This window comes from Dama dama, chromosome 18 (genome assembly GCF_033118175.1).
Source record: "Dama dama isolate Ldn47 chromosome 18, ASM3311817v1, whole genome shotgun sequence".
In the NCBI taxonomy this organism is placed as follows: Eukaryota; Metazoa; Chordata; class Mammalia; order Artiodactyla; family Cervidae; genus Dama; species Dama dama.
The window spans coordinates 41717671-41735049 of NC_083698.1; the positions used below are offsets into that span (position 1 = coordinate 41717671).

The 17379-nt window shown below is 39.1% G+C and overlaps 1 protein-coding gene across 2 annotated transcripts in view; it reads right to left on the reverse strand.

Annotated features, from left to right (window-relative positions):
- The window catches only part of CCDC146 (coiled-coil domain containing 146), a 135606-nt gene that overhangs the window by 84754 nt on the left and 33473 nt on the right, over positions 1–17379 (reverse strand). The window lies entirely within an intron of this gene.

Genomic DNA, 17379 nt, shown 5'->3' on the forward strand with positions numbered 1-17379 from the left:
TCCTGCCATACTGAATGCCTTGTTCTAGAATAAACCATGTTCTCTCATATTTTCATTACTTTGTTTTGTTGTTCCCTTGGTCTAGGTAGAATGCCATCCTTAACCCCCGCTGAGTTTTATTACCCATGATTAAGAGCAGGGACTCAGAAGCCAGAATTAAGTTTGCATTTCAACTCCATTATTTGCAAGCTCTGTGAGCACAAGCAAAATCACCTAATCTCATTTTTTTGGTTCCTTCAATTATAAAATAGAAGTTAGAGTAGAATCTGACAGAGTTATTGAGAGGATTAAATGAGATAGTGTATATAAAGCACCTAGCATATACATATGTATTGTCATCATTATCATCTTTCTAAATAATTATCTTTTCTGGGCAGCCTTCTCTGATGACATCAAGGCGGGGTTGGTGCCTCTTCCCATTGCTTTTATACCATCCTGTATATTCCTTATTATCCATTACATTATTCAATAATTGTGTAAGTTCTACTCTGAAATCAATCTGTTTGATTAGGATGTAAAGGAAATTTGATACTTGAGTGTTATTACTCAAAGTGGTTCATGAATATGTTACTATAGATGCAGTTCAGTTCAGTCACTCAGTTGTGTCTGACTCTTTGCGACCCCATGAATCTCAGCACGCCAGGCCTCCCTGTCCATCACCAACTCCCAGAGTTTACTCAAACTCATGTCCATTGAGTCAGTGATGCCATCCAGCCATCTCATCCTCTGTCATCCCCTTCTCCTCCTGCACCCAATCCCTCCCAGCATCAGGGTCTTTTCCAATGAGTCAACTCTTCACATGAGGTGGCCAAAGTATTGGAGTTTCAGCTTCAGCATCAGTCCTTCCAATGAACACCTAGGACTGATCTCTTTTAGGATGGACTGGTTGGATCTCCTTGCCGTCCAAGGGACTGTCAAGAGTCTTCTCCAACACCACAGTTCCAAAAGCATCAATTCTTCTGCGCTCAGCTTTCTTCACAGTCCAACTCTCACATCCATACATGACCACTGGAAAAACCATAGCCTTGACTAGATGGAACTTTGTTGGCAAAGTAATGTCTCTGCTTTTTAATATGCTATCTAGGTCGGTCATAACTTTCCTTCCAGGGACCACAAATGCAGAGCTATAGTCAAAAGAAGCCAGAGTTATAAATGGGGAAGGAGTGGGTATCATCAAATCTGAGAATTTAGGAGATTATGAATACAGTTTAGCAGTGATTGACTTCAGGGGAGGATATGGCAAGACAGGATCAGATATACTATAGGGTTGGGTACTTAAAACAATGGCAAACTTTTAGAAGGGGTCTGGAAACATGCTTATGGGTATATTATTATGCAGAGAAGGATGGTTTTACCAGGCCAGTGATTGTTCTACTTGGCTGAGTTTCTCAAGAAAAAAAGCATTTTACATACTTGTATTGCAATTTTGAAACTAATTTTAATCATAAAAAATGCATGAATGCTTTAATTTCTTAAACAATCATCACTTAGATTAAAGACCCCTTTGCAAACCACCTTCAGTTCCAATCCCCTCCCTCTCCCCAGAGGTAACAAGCAGAGTTGGCTAAATCCAGACTTGAATTTCATTCTGAACATTGACAAATTATAATGTTTATTGAATGATTGCCAGGTTTCTTTTGTTTATCTCTTGGAACAAGTGGAAAGTAAGAACAGAAGTGAGGAGGGAAATGGGGTATACTTAAAGAACTCAGAGTCCCCTGAATTCCTAAGTGTGACTGAGCCTCCATTGCTCCTTGAAGCAGTTCCTCCCCCACATTTAATAAGGTTTTTCTTGCTAAAGGCACTGTTGCATTCTTTCCTGAGGGAATAATCTTTCAAAAATTTTTATATAATTGTTAAATGTTACTTTCCATTTACAGTCATTACAAAATATTGGCCCTACTTCCTGTGTTGTGCAATGCGTCCTTCAGCCTATCTTATACCCAGTAGTTTATACTTTTCAGTCTTCCACCCCTATGTTGCCCCTTTTCCTTCCCCAATGGTAATGACTAGTGTGTTCTCTAGGTCTGTGAGTCTGCTTTTTGCTATATTCACCAGCTTGTTGTATTTTCTAAATCCCACATATAAGTGATATCATGAAGTATTTGTCTTTCTCTGACTTTTTTCACTTAGCATAATGCCTTCCAAGTCCATGTTTCTGAAAATGGCAAATTTTCATTTTTAATGGCTGAACAGTATTCTATTGTTTTTATATACCACACATTTCTTTATCCATTCATCTACTGATGGATACTTAGGTTTCTTCCATATCTTGGCAATTGTAAATAATGTTGCTATCAACATTGGGGTTCATTTATCTTGACAGCTACGTGTAAAACAATGAAATTAGAACATTCTCTAATACCATATACAAAATTAAACTCAAAATGTATTAAAGACCTAAATGTAAGACTATACAACTTGTAGAGGAAAACACAGGCAGGATACTCTTTGACAAAAGTTGCAGCAATATTTTTTGAATGTGTCTCCTAAAGTAATGAAAATAAAAGCAAAAATAAACAAATGGGACCTAATTAAACTTAACTTTTACACAGCAAAGGAAACCATCAGCAAGATGAATAGGTAACCTACTGAATGGGAGAAAATATTTGCAAATGATATGACCAAATAGGGATTAATATCCAACATATATAAACAGTTCACACAACTCAATATTAACAAAAAACAAAACCCGCAAGCAGCCCAATTGAAAAATGGGCAGAAACTGAATAGACACTTTTCCAAAGAGGAAATATAGATGGCCAACAGGAACATGAAAAGATGCTCAATTTTGCTAATCATCAGGAAAATACAAATCAAAACCACAGTGAGATATCACCTCATACCTGTCAGAATGACAACCATTTAAAAAAACACACACACAAATAACACATTTTGGCAAGGATGTGAAGAAAAGGGAAATCTTGTATACAATTGGTGGGAATATAAATTGATGCAGCCACTGTGGAAAACAGAAAAGAGTAAAAATAGAACTACCGTGCTGCTGCTGCTAAGTCACGTCAGTCGTGTCCAACTCTGTGTGACCCCATAGACGGCAGCCCATCAGGCTCCCATCCCTGGGATTCTCCAGGCAAGAATACTGGAGTGGGCTGCCATATGACCCAGCAATTCTACTCCTGGGTATGTAGGTGAAAAAAACAAAAACACAAATTCTGAAGGCTTTAGGCTCTTCCATCTCACTCCTCAGCATCTCCAGATCTATAACCAAGGTTAAGACATGCCCTCCTGAGAATTATAAAGTCAAATTGCCAGAGAAGCTTTTATACAACTTGGCTAATTTATATCAGCAGAAGTTTGGGGAACACACATAAAGAAGGATTTTGAGGTTGCCTGACCAAGAAAGAAAGAAAAAAGTACCAGAATTTCATATGTGACTGAATTTATTGACAGAGGCATATTTACCAGAAATTCTGTATTCAGGAGGCTAGTTTGAGCAGATGTATTTGGCTCTAATTGTTTGATTAGTTAAAATAAACCTTGATTCAATAGCACCTAACACTGACTGAAGTTGAGAAGTCAAAAATGTCTTGGAAATAAAAGAATCATGAAGAGAGAAATGTTGGAGTAGATTTTGTTGTAATTCATTTTTAAAGTATTTATTGAGTGTCTGCCATGTGCTAGATAGTCTTCATGGAAGACAAAGATATATCAATGACTGAAACAGACAAAATTCCTGTGGCTCAGACAGTAAAGAATCTGCCTGCAATGCAAAAGACCTGGGTTTGATCCCTGGTTTGGGAAGATCCCCTGGAAGAGGGAATGGCAACCCACTCTAGTATTCTTGCCTGGAGAATTCCATGGACAGAGGAGCCCGGTGGGCTCCAGCCTATGGGGTCACAAAGAATCCGACACAACTGAGTGACTTAACAGTATACTTGGGGAGTTTATATTTAATCAGAGGAGATGAATAAACAATATATGATAAGTGCCATGAAAAATTAATCAGGGCAAGAGAGATAAGCAGTTTCAGAGGGAAGGTGTTATTTTCTATAGGGAGGTCTGAGGAGACCTCCTTGAGGAAGTGACATTTGATTAGAGACATAAAAGATAAGGGAGAACAAGCCAGACAGACAACTGGGAGAAGTATATTTCAAGCAAAGAGTACAAAAGTGCTTGGTGTGTTTTAGAGTCAGCAAGGAGCCTGGAAAAAGCAGGCAGTCTGGGGAGGAGGGGGTTTAGGAGATGAGATCAGAGAGAGCTTGGGGAGTTGGGCTTAAATAAGAAGTGGCTGCCAACTCATGTGAGCCATGATAAGGATTTTGCCTTTTGAGTAGATAAGAGTCATGAAGCTTTTGATTCCAGGAGGTAGATGATCTCATCCAGTTTTAAAAGGATCACTCTTGTAGCTGGGCTTCCCTGGTGGCTCAGCTGGTAAAGAATCTGCCTGGAATGTGGGAGACCTGGGTTCAATCCCTCCATTGGGAAGATCCCCTAGAGAAGGGAACAGCTACCACTCCAGTATCCTGGCCTGGAGAATTCCATGGACTATAGTCCATGGGGTCGCAAAGAGTCAGACTGAGTGACTTTCACGTCCTTTCTTGTAGCTGAGGGAAGAGTACACTTAGGAGAGAAGAGTGGAGCATGAACACCAGGTCGATGTTGTCTGCAATAAACTTGGAGGGTGATGGGATAAAGGTGTGGACCGTGGATAGATTTAGAGCTATCATAGAAAACTACAGTATTTTAGTCTGAGCAACTTGAAGTAGAGAGCTGCTGTTAACTGAGATGGGGAAGATTGCAGGGGGAGCCTGTCTGGAAAGTGTATGTGGGGGTGGTGGGGATCAGCAGTTTTGAATATCTTAAGTTCAGATCTATAACACATTCAAGTGGATGGCATTTGGATGTTAGTGTGATGTTCAGGGAAGATAGGTAGGTTGCTAAAATATAGCTGGTAACGAATCCGTGGGACTAGATGAAATAGCATAGTAAACAGATACACGTGAAGTGAAGACTTTCAGAGAAGAAGCTGGAGATAAGGAGGAACCAACACAGTTGCATCCCATCCGATCACCCTGTAAATGTGTCATTTGAGAAGTCTCAGGGTAGCTTCCTTATGAAGAGGGCAGAGACTTATTCGTAGTGGAACAGATACTTTTTCTGGATTATTGGAGATTTGGATGCGCTTTTTCTTGCTTCTGTCAGCCACACTGTTGTTGGCTTACTGGATGTCTTAGAAGCCATTATGTTACTGTGGATTTCTACAAGTTGTTGCTTTTGACTTAAGCAGTCATTTCACAGTGAAGGGAGGAGGAATACCATATTGAGGTCTTACACAGTGCATCATTTGGGAGACGTCACCTTCTGAGGGTGGAGGGTTGTCATTCATGCAGGATATGGTGTATGCGTGTGTGTGTACACCTGTGTATACAGCAAAAGAAATATTACCTAGGCTACAGACTGAAAAAACATTCTTTGTTGACAGTGTAATGCCCAAATTTGAGGAATCATGTATGGACATTTTAAATCATTAGAGCACTAGTTTGCTATGATTATAAACCTTTAGTTAAGAGGAGACTTTGTTTTACTCCTTTTTATTTTTGAGACGTTAGTGATCTTAAAACTTGTTTTTTTTCACAAATATTTTCCGATAGTTTTCCAAGTCAGATGTAACCTAATCTTGTATTTCTAATAGCTTTCAAAGTGCTTATAACGGAATGGTTATCAGTGAGTGTGACTGGAAGTTTCCATTTAGGTTGGGTCCAGCAGCAGAGAGAGGGTCAGGAAGACCCCCTGGAGAAGGTAATGGCAGCCCACTCCAGTATTCTTGCCTGGAGAATCCCCATGGACAGAGGAGCCTGGCGGGCTACAGTCCATGGGGTCACAGAGAGTCGGACATGACTGAGCAACTAAGCAGCAGCCACAGCAGCTGCAGCCAGCAGTGAGTATAGGTCTCTGCATGTGGGGAGGTTCCCTTGTGGTGTGTAGATGCATGCACACGTGCACATACGTGCACATCCCACATGTACATATATGATATACATGCAGGCTTACATATGGAGTTTGTGACATGCATGCTATAACACACAAGGAAGCCTGTCCATTGAAATAAAATAGACATGCAGCTCTTACATGTAGTCCAAAGTCAATACAACAAAAATCACAATGGGCCAATAGCTAGCTTATATAACATACCTCATTTTATATAAACACATACAAATAGACTATCATAAAATTGAGCTTTAGGCAGTTTCTTTAAATCCTTGAAACAAATCCTGTGCTCTTAGTGCTGCTGGTATTCCTTGAGCCGCTCCTTCTGCGCTGCCTCTCTTCTCATCCACAGCCCCGTAGCATGGCTCCTTCTACTTCGCTCTTTTTACTCCTTTGCTCTTTTTACTTCTCTTTCAGGTAAGCAACCTACTGTCCTCATCATTATATTCAGTTCTCCATTGCATCTTTGCTCACCCAGAGTCCCAGGAGGGAACCAAAATTAAAACCTAGCTAACTTGTGATCAGTGTCCTCCTGGACTTCACATAGTAACTCAAAAAGATCTTTATTATTTTATTAGCTATTTTCAGAAGGAAATCTACACTATAATGCTGAGAATCTATTCTTTTGAAAGTGAAAAAAATCACATTTTAAAATAAACAGCTTTTTTTTGTTGTTTTGTTTTAGCCCCTTATAACAACTATTACATGTATAGTTACTATTTTAATCCAATAAATATTTATCATTTGCCTACTATGTGTATAGCATGGTGCTACGTGCTTATTAAAGTATTCTGAATAAAGTTTTTTCCAAATAATAACTTTCTGAACTCTCAAAATCTGAGTTTAATTTCTAGCATTCAGGATTTTCTCTGAGTAATTAAGGATGACACTATTAAGATGAATTGCTTCTCCATCACAAAAGGCCTCATACAAAAGTTCAGCAAATTTGAAATCATGTAGTATCTGAAAACTTGCTCACTTGATATCTCTGAAAATTGGGTTTCTCATCTTCTACAAGAGGGAAGTACTTTGTGCTTACATAGTTGTGAAATTTTATCAAAGAAGGGATTCAGAGCTGTTTGCTTACATTTATTTCTCATTCAGTAATGAGTATCATAATTTTTCAGTCAATCTAATTAATCTGTTTTACTTTTTGTTTAGAGATTTTGCTTCTAAATGCTCATGATTATAAGCAACTATCACTTGCCGAGAGCCAGCCACGTGCTGGACACTTTCCTAGGAGCATTTCCAGTGTTATTTCTGTTTGCTGTGATTCATGCTACAATAAGGAGGTAATGTTTTACACTTACTAAAGTCTTCCCTGAAGGAGGGAAAAAAAAAAACAAAACACAGTCTTTGTTATCTAAAGCTGTGCATCATGTGTGGGCCATTATCTATTTTCAGCTCTCCTGGCCTTCTTGGTGTTTTTCTCATGAAATAGACTAATTTTCTATGATAAATTACCTGTGATAATTCCATGGTAAAGTATCGGGTTGGCCAAAAAGTTCTTTTGGGTCTTTCCTGTAAGATGGTATATAAAAACTTGAACGAACTTTTTGGCCAACCCAATACATACATTGTAAGCCTCAGTATCACCCCTGCTCTGACTTTTTGTGTGAATCTACAAAACAGAAAATGGTTCCAAATAAATCTCAACTTAAAGTGAAATAACTCTCTTTGTATCTTCTCAAAAAACAATTACATAATATTCTGTTGACAGGAGATATTTTTTAAAAAATATATATTTTCAAGGGTGTTAATGTCCTTACTTAACCTAGTGGTTAAAAATTATTTGCTTTCTGTAGCTAAGTCAGAATTTATAACAATTCTGACAGAAAAGGCAAGCAAGTTTCTGTACTCTCCAAACACTGTTTTACTTCCATGGTTACGTGGCAGGATTCACTAAGGAAAACATTCCATTTGAGTACAAAGCACTTTGTAAGTTCTTTGGGAGCCAAAAGATTTCTCTTGTAAACACTAAAGTTTTTATTTTCATTTGTTATATAATTCTTTTCAAATGCACATATTATTTAGATGAATGGTACTGGTGATGGTGACTTTGAAAATTTCTATCGTATAACAAGTCAGTGATTAAAAATATAGAGAGACTCATGGGTATATCACAGGTAGTTATGTCAGTTGGATGGTTACAGGAGTTACGGTATTTATGTACAGTATTTATGGGGTTGGTATTTAACAGGCTGAACCACTAGAGGAAAGGGTCTCAAACTGTGTCCTCAGTCAACCTAAAAGGTTCTGCAGACATGTTTCATGAATGCTAAAGGAAGCGGGGAAGGAGAGGATGCCAGGAGAATATATGATGCATGAAACACTGTTCACCTTGAATAGGTCTGGTTTTACTTTTATCTTCTTTTTTTTCATTTATTTTTATTAGTTGGAGGCTAATTACTTTACAATATTGTAGTGGTTTTTGTCATACATTGACATGAATCAGCCATGGATTTACATGTATTCCCAATCCCGATCCCCCCCTCCCAACTCCCTCTCCACCCGATTCCTCTGGGTCTTCCCAGTGCACCAGGCCTGAGCACTTGTCTCATGCATCCCGCCTGGGCTGGTGATCTGTTTCACCCTAGATAATGTACATGTTTCGATGCTGTTCTCTCGAAACATCCCACCCTCGCCTTCTCCTACAGAGTCCAAAATTCTGTTCTGTACATCTGTATCTCTCTTTCTGTTTTGCATATAGGGTTATCGTTACCATCTTTCTAAATTCCATATATATGCGTTAGTATACTATATTGGTCTTTATCTTTCTGGCTTACTTCACTCTGTATAATAGGCTCCAGTTTTATCTATCTCATTAGAACTGATTCAAATGAATTCTTTTTAATGGCTGAGTAATATTCCATGGTGTATATGTACCACAGCTTCCTTATCCATTCGTTTGCTGATGGGCATCTAAATTGCTTCCATGTCCTGGCTATTATAAATAGTGCTGCGATGAACATTGGGGTGCACGTGTCTCTTTCAGATCTGGTTTCCTCAGTGTGTATGCCCAGAAGTGGGATTGCTGGGTCATATGGCAGTTCTAATTCCAGTTTTTTAAGAAATCGCCACACTGTTCTCCATAGTGGCTATACTAGTTTACATTCCCACCAACAGTGTAAGAGGGTTCCCTTTTCTCCACACCCTCTCCAGCATTTATTGCTTGTAGACTTTTGGATAGCAGCCATCAAAAAAGAAATCAAAATATGCATAGAAACGAATGAAAATGAAAACACAACAACCCAAAACCTATGGGACACTGTAAAAGCAGTGCTAAAGGGAAGGTTCATAGCATTACAGGGTTACCTCAAGAAACAAGAAAAAAGTCAAATAAATAACCTAACTCTACACCTAAAGCAACTAGAGAAGGAAGAAATGAAGAACCCCAGGGTTAGTAGAAGGAAAGAAATCTTAAAAATTAGGGCAGAAATAAATGCAAAAGAAACTAAAGAGACCATAGCAAAAATCAACAAACTAAAAGCTGGTTTTTTGAAAAAATAAACAAAATTGACAAACCGTTAGCAAGACTCATTAAGAAACAAAGGGAGAAGAACCAAATTAACAAAATTAGAAATGAAAATGGAGAGATCACGTCAGACAACACTGAAATACAAAGGATCATAAGAGACTCCTACCAGCAGCTCTATGCCAATAAAATGGACAACTTGGAAGAAATGGACAAATTCTTAGAAAAGTATAACTTTCCAAAACTGAACCAGAAAGAAATAGAAGATCTTAACAGACCCATCACAAGCAAGGAAATCGAAACTGTAATCAGAAATCTTCCAGGAAACAAAAGCCCAGGACCAGATGGCTTCACAGCTGAATTCTACCAAAAATTTAGAGAAGAGCGAACACCTATCTTACTCAAACTCTTCCAGAAAACTGCAGAAGAAGGTAAACTTCCAAACTCATTCTGTGAGGCCACCATCACCCTAATTCCAAAACCAGGCAAAGATGCCACAAAAAAAGGAAACTACAGGCCAATATCACTGATGAACGTAGATGCAAAAATCCTTAACAAAATTCTAGCAAACAGAATCCAACAACATATTAAAAAAATCATACATCATGACCAAGTGGGCTTTATCCCAGGAATGCAAGGGTTCTTTAATATCCACAAATCAATCAATGTAATACACCACATTAACAAATTGAAAGATAAAAACCATATGATTATCTCAATAGATGCAGAAAAAGCCTTTGACAAAATTCAACATCCATTTGTGATTAAAACTCTCCAGAAAGCAGGAACAGAAGGAACATACCTCAACATAATAAAAGCTATATATGACAAACCCACAGCAAGCATTACCCTCAATGGTGAAAAATTGAAAGCATTTCCCCTGAAATGAAAAACAAGACAAGGGTGCCCACTCTCACCACTACTATTCAACATAGTTTTGGAAGTTTTGGCCACAGCAGTCAGAGCAGAAAAAGAAGTAAGAGGAATCCAGATAGGAAAAGAAGAAGTGAAACTCTCGCTGTTCGCAGATGACATGATCCTCTACATAGAAAACCCTAAAGACTCTACCAGAAAATTACTAGAGCTAATCAACGAATATAGTAAAGTTGCAGGATATAAAATTAACACACAGAAATCCCTTGCATTCCTATACACTAACAATGAGAAAACAGAAAGAGAAATTAAGGAAACAATACCATTCACCATTGCAACAAAAAGAATAAAATACTTAGGAGTATATCTACCTAAAGAAACAAAAGACCTATACATAGAAAATTACTTTTATCTTGAATCTTGGGGCTTCACCTTCAATTTCACTTAAAAGATTTTGTTCTGTTTTCAAAAAATATTGTCAAATCACTGCCTCCCCATTGCATATCCCTTTTGGGGCTCAGTCAGCGAAAATAAAACTAAAATAGATACACAATAGTTCTAACTTGGTATGATATTTCCAACTTGAAACATTTAAATATCTGAGAATTTTGGTGGGCTTGATGTGGAAAATGCAATCAGAAATACAGAAGAAATTTCTCCTCTTCAGTGTGCCTTGTAAAGTAGCCATTCAGTAGTGTGATTATTTTGGTGGAGGGTTTACTAATTACTATATACATCTATTCCTTTGAAAATGGCAGTCTATGGCCATACCACCCTGAACGAGCCTGATCTCATCTGATCTCGGAAGCTAAGCAGGGTCAGACCTGGTTAGTATGTGGATGGGAAAATGGCATGGCTACACGTGTGCCAAGAGTTTGCAAAGCATATCAAGAAGAATAACAGGCTTCCTGCTTTCAAAGTTCCTAAAGCTACTATAGATTAGCTTTTTTTTTTTTAGATAAAAAAACGGAAAAAAAAAAAAAAAAGTGGCGTGTGGTACAAGCACATGCAGAGAAGTTACAGCACAGAAGTGTCTCCACTTTGTCAGGAAGTGCCATGCTTTAAGAAGGTGGAATCTGAACTGTCCGGGGGGGAAATGGGTAGAATTCTAAAGCACTGAAATGAGGAGAGCAGTCCCAGGCTGGGTAGAGGATGAACAAAAGCAGGCTGGAAAACCAGGAGCTAGTTAGGAAAACAACGATACATCTAATTTGACTGGAGCCTGAGTTATGTAGCAGAGAACAGTTAAAAAAACAAAATAAAAAAGGAAGAAAGAAATGGTGGATGAGACTGTAGAGGGATTTGACTATAAGTTCATGGAAGTAACATTTGATCTTTATGTTAAAGCAGGAAAAAATTCACAGTCTAAGTATCTACAGTCTCTCCCTGCCACCTATTGACTGGTTTTGTGTCTGAATCTGGGGTGATGTTGGGACACCGGGTGGGGAGGAAAGCTGGAAGTAACTCTGAAGACTCTTTTATAAAATAATGAAATGGCCAAAGATATCAAGGAAAAGATGGGTGTAGATACAAAGAGGAAAACCCAGCTGGGGATGGGAAAAAAAAGTTCCTGGAGGAGTTTTTAAAGAGGGAACAATAGGGGTATATGTGGTGGGGAGAGGCTTCTGCTGTGATGAGGAATTTTAGGAAGTTTTGCCATATGACATGAGGTGGAGCTCCCTCCTCTCGCCCTGAAGGAAGCTTCAGTGTACTCACATGGCTTTCTACGGCTTTCTGGGACAGATCTGTGTTTCCTTTGGCTGTGCTGAGATGGGTTTTAGGGTGGGAGAGAGGCGGCTCGCTTGAATTCAGTTCACAGACTATCTGCACAGAGCATGCGGGCTTTCCCCAGCGCCTTGAGGGACTGGGGCCCTAGTGCTGGCGGTGACAGGAGATGTGAGTGGAAAGAACAGGGGACCTTCAGCTCTGCATGCTTCACCTCTACATCCAACGTAGCCAACTCTGTCTTACATGCTGTGCTTCCATGTAAGATTTTTTTTTACTGGGAAACAAGTAATAAAAGCAGTTTAAAAGGAGGGTGAAAATCACAATGGTAGGCAGTTTGAGGTGCCTCTGAAGATGACAAATGTACTATTGGTGTAAAATGAGGCTCAGGAATTGAAAGTGTATGACTAGTATGTGCAGAGCGGGAAAGCAGACCCATTTTTTACTGAGCCATTTTCCCACTCCCTGCCTCACCCAGCCACTGTGCCCCACCCGTCAGAGATTTTCTTTCCAAACCATTCAAATTTAAGATAGTTTGAGCCTGTCCATTCTTAGATGTAGACAGCAAAATTCCTGTTTTCTTAATCTGTGGTTCAATATTTGGTAATTCTTGTACCCACTTAATTCATATCTCTGATGCCTCCCAGGTATACCTATTTGCTCACACCTAGGTATACATGCGGAAAAGGCAATGGCAACCCACTCCAGTACTCTTGTCTGGAAAATTCCATGAATGGAGGAGCCTGGTAGGCTGCAGTCCATGGGGTCGCAAGAGTCGGACACAACTGAGCGACTTCACTTTCACTTTTCACTTTCCTTCATTGGAGAAGGAAATGGCAGCCCACTCCAGTGTTCTTGCCTGGAGAATCCCACGGACGGCGGAGCCTGGTGGCTGCCATCTATGGGGTCGCACAGAGTCAGACATGACTGAAGCGACTTAGCAGCAGCAGCAGTAGCAGGTATACATGGGCTGGGAATATGTAAAGAGCATTTGCCTCGGAAGATAAGTCCAGAGGTTCTGGACTTGGCATGAGGTTCTAAGCTTGCTGTCATCTCCTTTCTGTTTCCCCTTATATCAGCATACATGCTAGATAAAATAAAGGCTAAAATATGATGACTCAAACTATCAATATACTAGGAGAAAACACAGGAAATAATTTATGATAACAGAATACCAAAGGTCTTCTTAAGTATGGCATAAAATCTTGAAGTTCTAAAAGGAAAAAGTCAATAAATTTAAGCACACATAAAATAAATTTTCACATGGAGAAAAACCATCTTAAGCAAACTCAAAAGAAATCCAAAATCAGAGAATAAGATATCTGCAATGCATATTATGCACAAAAGCCTATTTTCTTTATGTATAAAGAGTTTCTATGAGTCTCTAAAAAAAAACTACACACAAAAAAATTAAAAAAAGATGTGAACAAAATTTACCAAAGAAACAAACAAACAAAAACCCAAAGTACAAATAGGTCTCTGTATTAACCAGCTTCTGTAAATTTGATGCTTTAACATCTGCCCTACATGCCTATGCCAGATACGCCTTGTTCTAAACAAGCTGATAATATGCCTGAGTCACCTTGCCTCCCTCATCGTCGTCCTCCCCCACATTGACAGGCATCTTCCTCCTTGGAGGAAGAGGAAGATGACTTGTCAAATGGAAACCAACCAATCCAGAGTCCACACCCTCACCAATCTCCTTTACTGGGCCCTTGTGCTCAGGTCACTGTGCAACTGTCCTAATCATCCCAATGCCAGGTGCCAAACAACTCAGGACATCGCCTACGCCCCAGAGTCTGCTGAAATTATCCACACTAGCCAATCCTAAGCTGCTTATCCCAAATCACCCGCTCCTTCCCAGGGAAATCACAATAAAAGCTCTTACATACTGTTCCTCCCTCTCCTCTGCCTCCTGATCAACCTGGTGCTTCCCCCCACCCGCCATGTTATGGCATGCCCCCCCCCCCCTTTATTTCTAGAAACGGTGAGTAATAAACTATCATTTCAATGACAATTGTCTCCTGACCTTTTGGCCATCCTATACATCACATTTTCTATTAATACATCTTATTTATTTATGTATTGGCCATGCCCCAAAATTGTAGGTTCTCAGTATCCCAACCAGGGGTTGAACATAGGTCACAGCAGTGAATGCACTGAATACTAACCACTAGATTACTAGGGAACATATAATACACTATATTTTAAAACAGTCCTAAATATATGAAAAGAAACTCTATTCATTTTAAGATAAATGTAAATAAAGACTATGATGATATAACCTTTTCTCTCATCAGAGTGACAAAGGCTGAAAAGCCACACAGTGCACAGTGCTGGTATGAGTAAAGACACATTTATTGTTGAGGGGAACATAAATTATTACAACCTTTATGGAGAGCATCTTGGCAGTAAAAAAAAATTTTTTTTAAATACACGAACTCATGATCTGACAATTCTACTTCAAAAGAATTGAAAGTAGGATCTCAAAGAAATAGTTGGACACCCTGTTCATAGCATTATATTCATAATATCCAAGAAGTGGAAGGAACCCAAGTGTCCACTGACAGATAATATGGTATTTTGGGTTGACCAAACAAGTCTTTCGTGTTTTTCATAAGATGTTATTAAAAACCTGAATGAACTTTTTGGCCAATCCAGTATAAATGGAATATTATTCAGTCTTAAAAAGGAGGGAAATTCAGTCACATGCTACGACATGGATGCACCTTGAAGACAGTATGCTTAGTAAAAGAAGCCAGTCACAAAAGACAAATACTGTAAAATATAAGGTATCTAGAGTAGGTAGCACAGGGGTAAAAGAATCTGTCTGCCAATGCATGAGACATAAGAGACATGGGTTTGATCCCTGGGTTGGGAAGATGCCCTGGAGAAGGAATTGGCAACCCACTCCAGTATTCTTGCCTGGAAAATCCATGGACAGAGGAGCCTGACAGACTATAGTCCACGGGGTCACAAAGAGTCAGACTGAGCAACTGAGCACAGATGCATGAATGAGTAGTCAAATTCATGGAAACAGAAAGCAGAATGTGGTTGCCAGGATCTGGGAGGAGGGGCAAATGAGAAAGTGTTGCTTGATACAGAGTTTCAGTTTTGCAAAATGAAAAATTCTGGAAATTGGTTGCACAGCACTGTGAATATACTTAGCACTACTGAACTGTACATATAAAAATGGTCAATATGGTAGGTCTACTTTTCCACAGTTAAAAAATTTTTCTGAATGAACAAACCCATTGAACCAACAATCCCACTATTAGGAATTTGTCCTATGATTATTTCAGTGTGAAATGATGTACACATGAGGTTATTGACTCTATCATTATAACAGCAGAGGATAGAAATAATCCAAATTAATCCAAATTTTATAATGGAAATTGGTTATATTATGTTCCATCCATGCACTGAAATACTATGCAAACATTAAAAAGAATATAACAATTGTATATATGTGTATAAAAAAGGAAGTATGAATATTATGCTACCACTTACTTGTTTGTTCACAGATTTCTGCAAGGCTCTCTAGGAGACTGTGAATGATGGTTGCCTCTAGGGAAGGGGACAGCAGCCTGGCATGGGTGGCAGACTGGCTTAATTTTCACTGTATGCTATTCTGCATCTTTGAATTTTGTACTACATCATATTTTTTTGTATTAAAAAATGGTTAAAAAGAGAAAGATAGTAATCTCATGGTTAAAATCTTTAATACCTGGCTCTCTAATACTCTATTCTTTAACTTCCTGGCTTCTGACTCACTGGCTTCTATCTCACTACTTAACTGCTGAGACCTGGCTTCTATCTCACTGCTTAATTGCTGAGATCCTGATCTTGTTTGCCAAATGAAAACTGTAATAATTGCCTTGTTTTAGTGGACTTCTCTGGTGTTCACTACTGCTGTGTGTGTGTCTGTGTTAGTCACTCAGTCGTGTCTGACTCTTTGCAACTCCATGGGCTGTCGCCTCCCAGGCTCTCTGTCCATGGAATTCTCTAGGCATGAATACGGAATGGGTAGCCATTTCCTTCTCCAGGAGATCTGCCCAAGCCAGGAATCAAACCCGGGTCTCCTGCATTGCAGGCAGATTCTTTACCGTCTGAGTCACCAGGGAAGCCCTCACAACTGCTGACTAATTTACTAATGTTACCTGTAAGTCCAGTTGCTGAATAGCCAAATTCCCAATCATACACCTCTCAGCTTCACTCCCCAAATAGTCTACCCGACGGACAAAAGTACCATCTCCCCATCCATCTATGTAAAATAGATTTTAATCAAAAAGGGCATTATTTATTTTAATCCTTAAGCTTTCATCTTTAACACCTAATATATTCAAATAGTTCTTGGATTTTTAAAAGTTCTTTTATCATAAGATGCACATACTCTACTGAGAACTACAAACTTGATGATCAAAAGCCAACTTTCTCTCTCAAGAGCTGTCTTTCTCTGAGAAGAAAACAATACATTAAGTATTTCTCCTAATCATTATTTTAAAAACCAACATCTGTTCACAGTGATAAAAAAAAGCATCTGAATTTACATTATTGTTTAAAATATTTAAATCAATTTGCTACAAAATAGCTAAAGAATCCATGAAAAATAGATAATTAAAACTTTGTTAAATATATAATTAAAATAAACACACCGGCAAGCATGCACACACAGACTAGGTTCTTGTGTCAGTAAAGGAATCAAAAAAGAGAAAAGGAAATCAAGGAACATAAACCAAACATATGAAGGAACAGATGAGCTGCAGAGGGTAGAACGCTCACTGCTATGTTTTCCTCTGGTTCCGAGGCCTGAGTCTACCAAGTGGTGGATGCTCAGGAAAGATTTTCAGAATGATTAAAGGGAGATAACCTTACATGTGGGCTTCCCTGGTGGCTCAGGCGGTGAAGAATCTGCCCACAATGTGGGAGACCTAGGTTCGATCGCTGGATCAGCAAGATTTCCTGGAGAAGGGAATGGCTACCCACTCCCGTTCTCTTGCCTGGAGAATTCCAAGGACAGGGAAGCCTGGCGGGCTACAGCCCATGGGGTCACAAAGAGTTGGACATGACTGAGTGATTAACACACACGCAACCTCACTTACAGGAGGCAGAGGAACTGCCAATTCCTTTCGGTTCCCAATTTTTAACATTCTCTGACTCCTACTTGCCACTGATCACACGTTCAGATAGCAGAGTTTTTTTTTAACCACACCCCGGATTCATGTCCAGAATCATCTTTGAAGGTGCCAAGGGTGAGGATACCCTAACAGGGTACCTTCTTTTATCTTTTCCTGATATAGTTTTTACTGATTGAGTTGGGGGTGTTAATCACTTTGTGAAGTGGAATATGGCTTCTA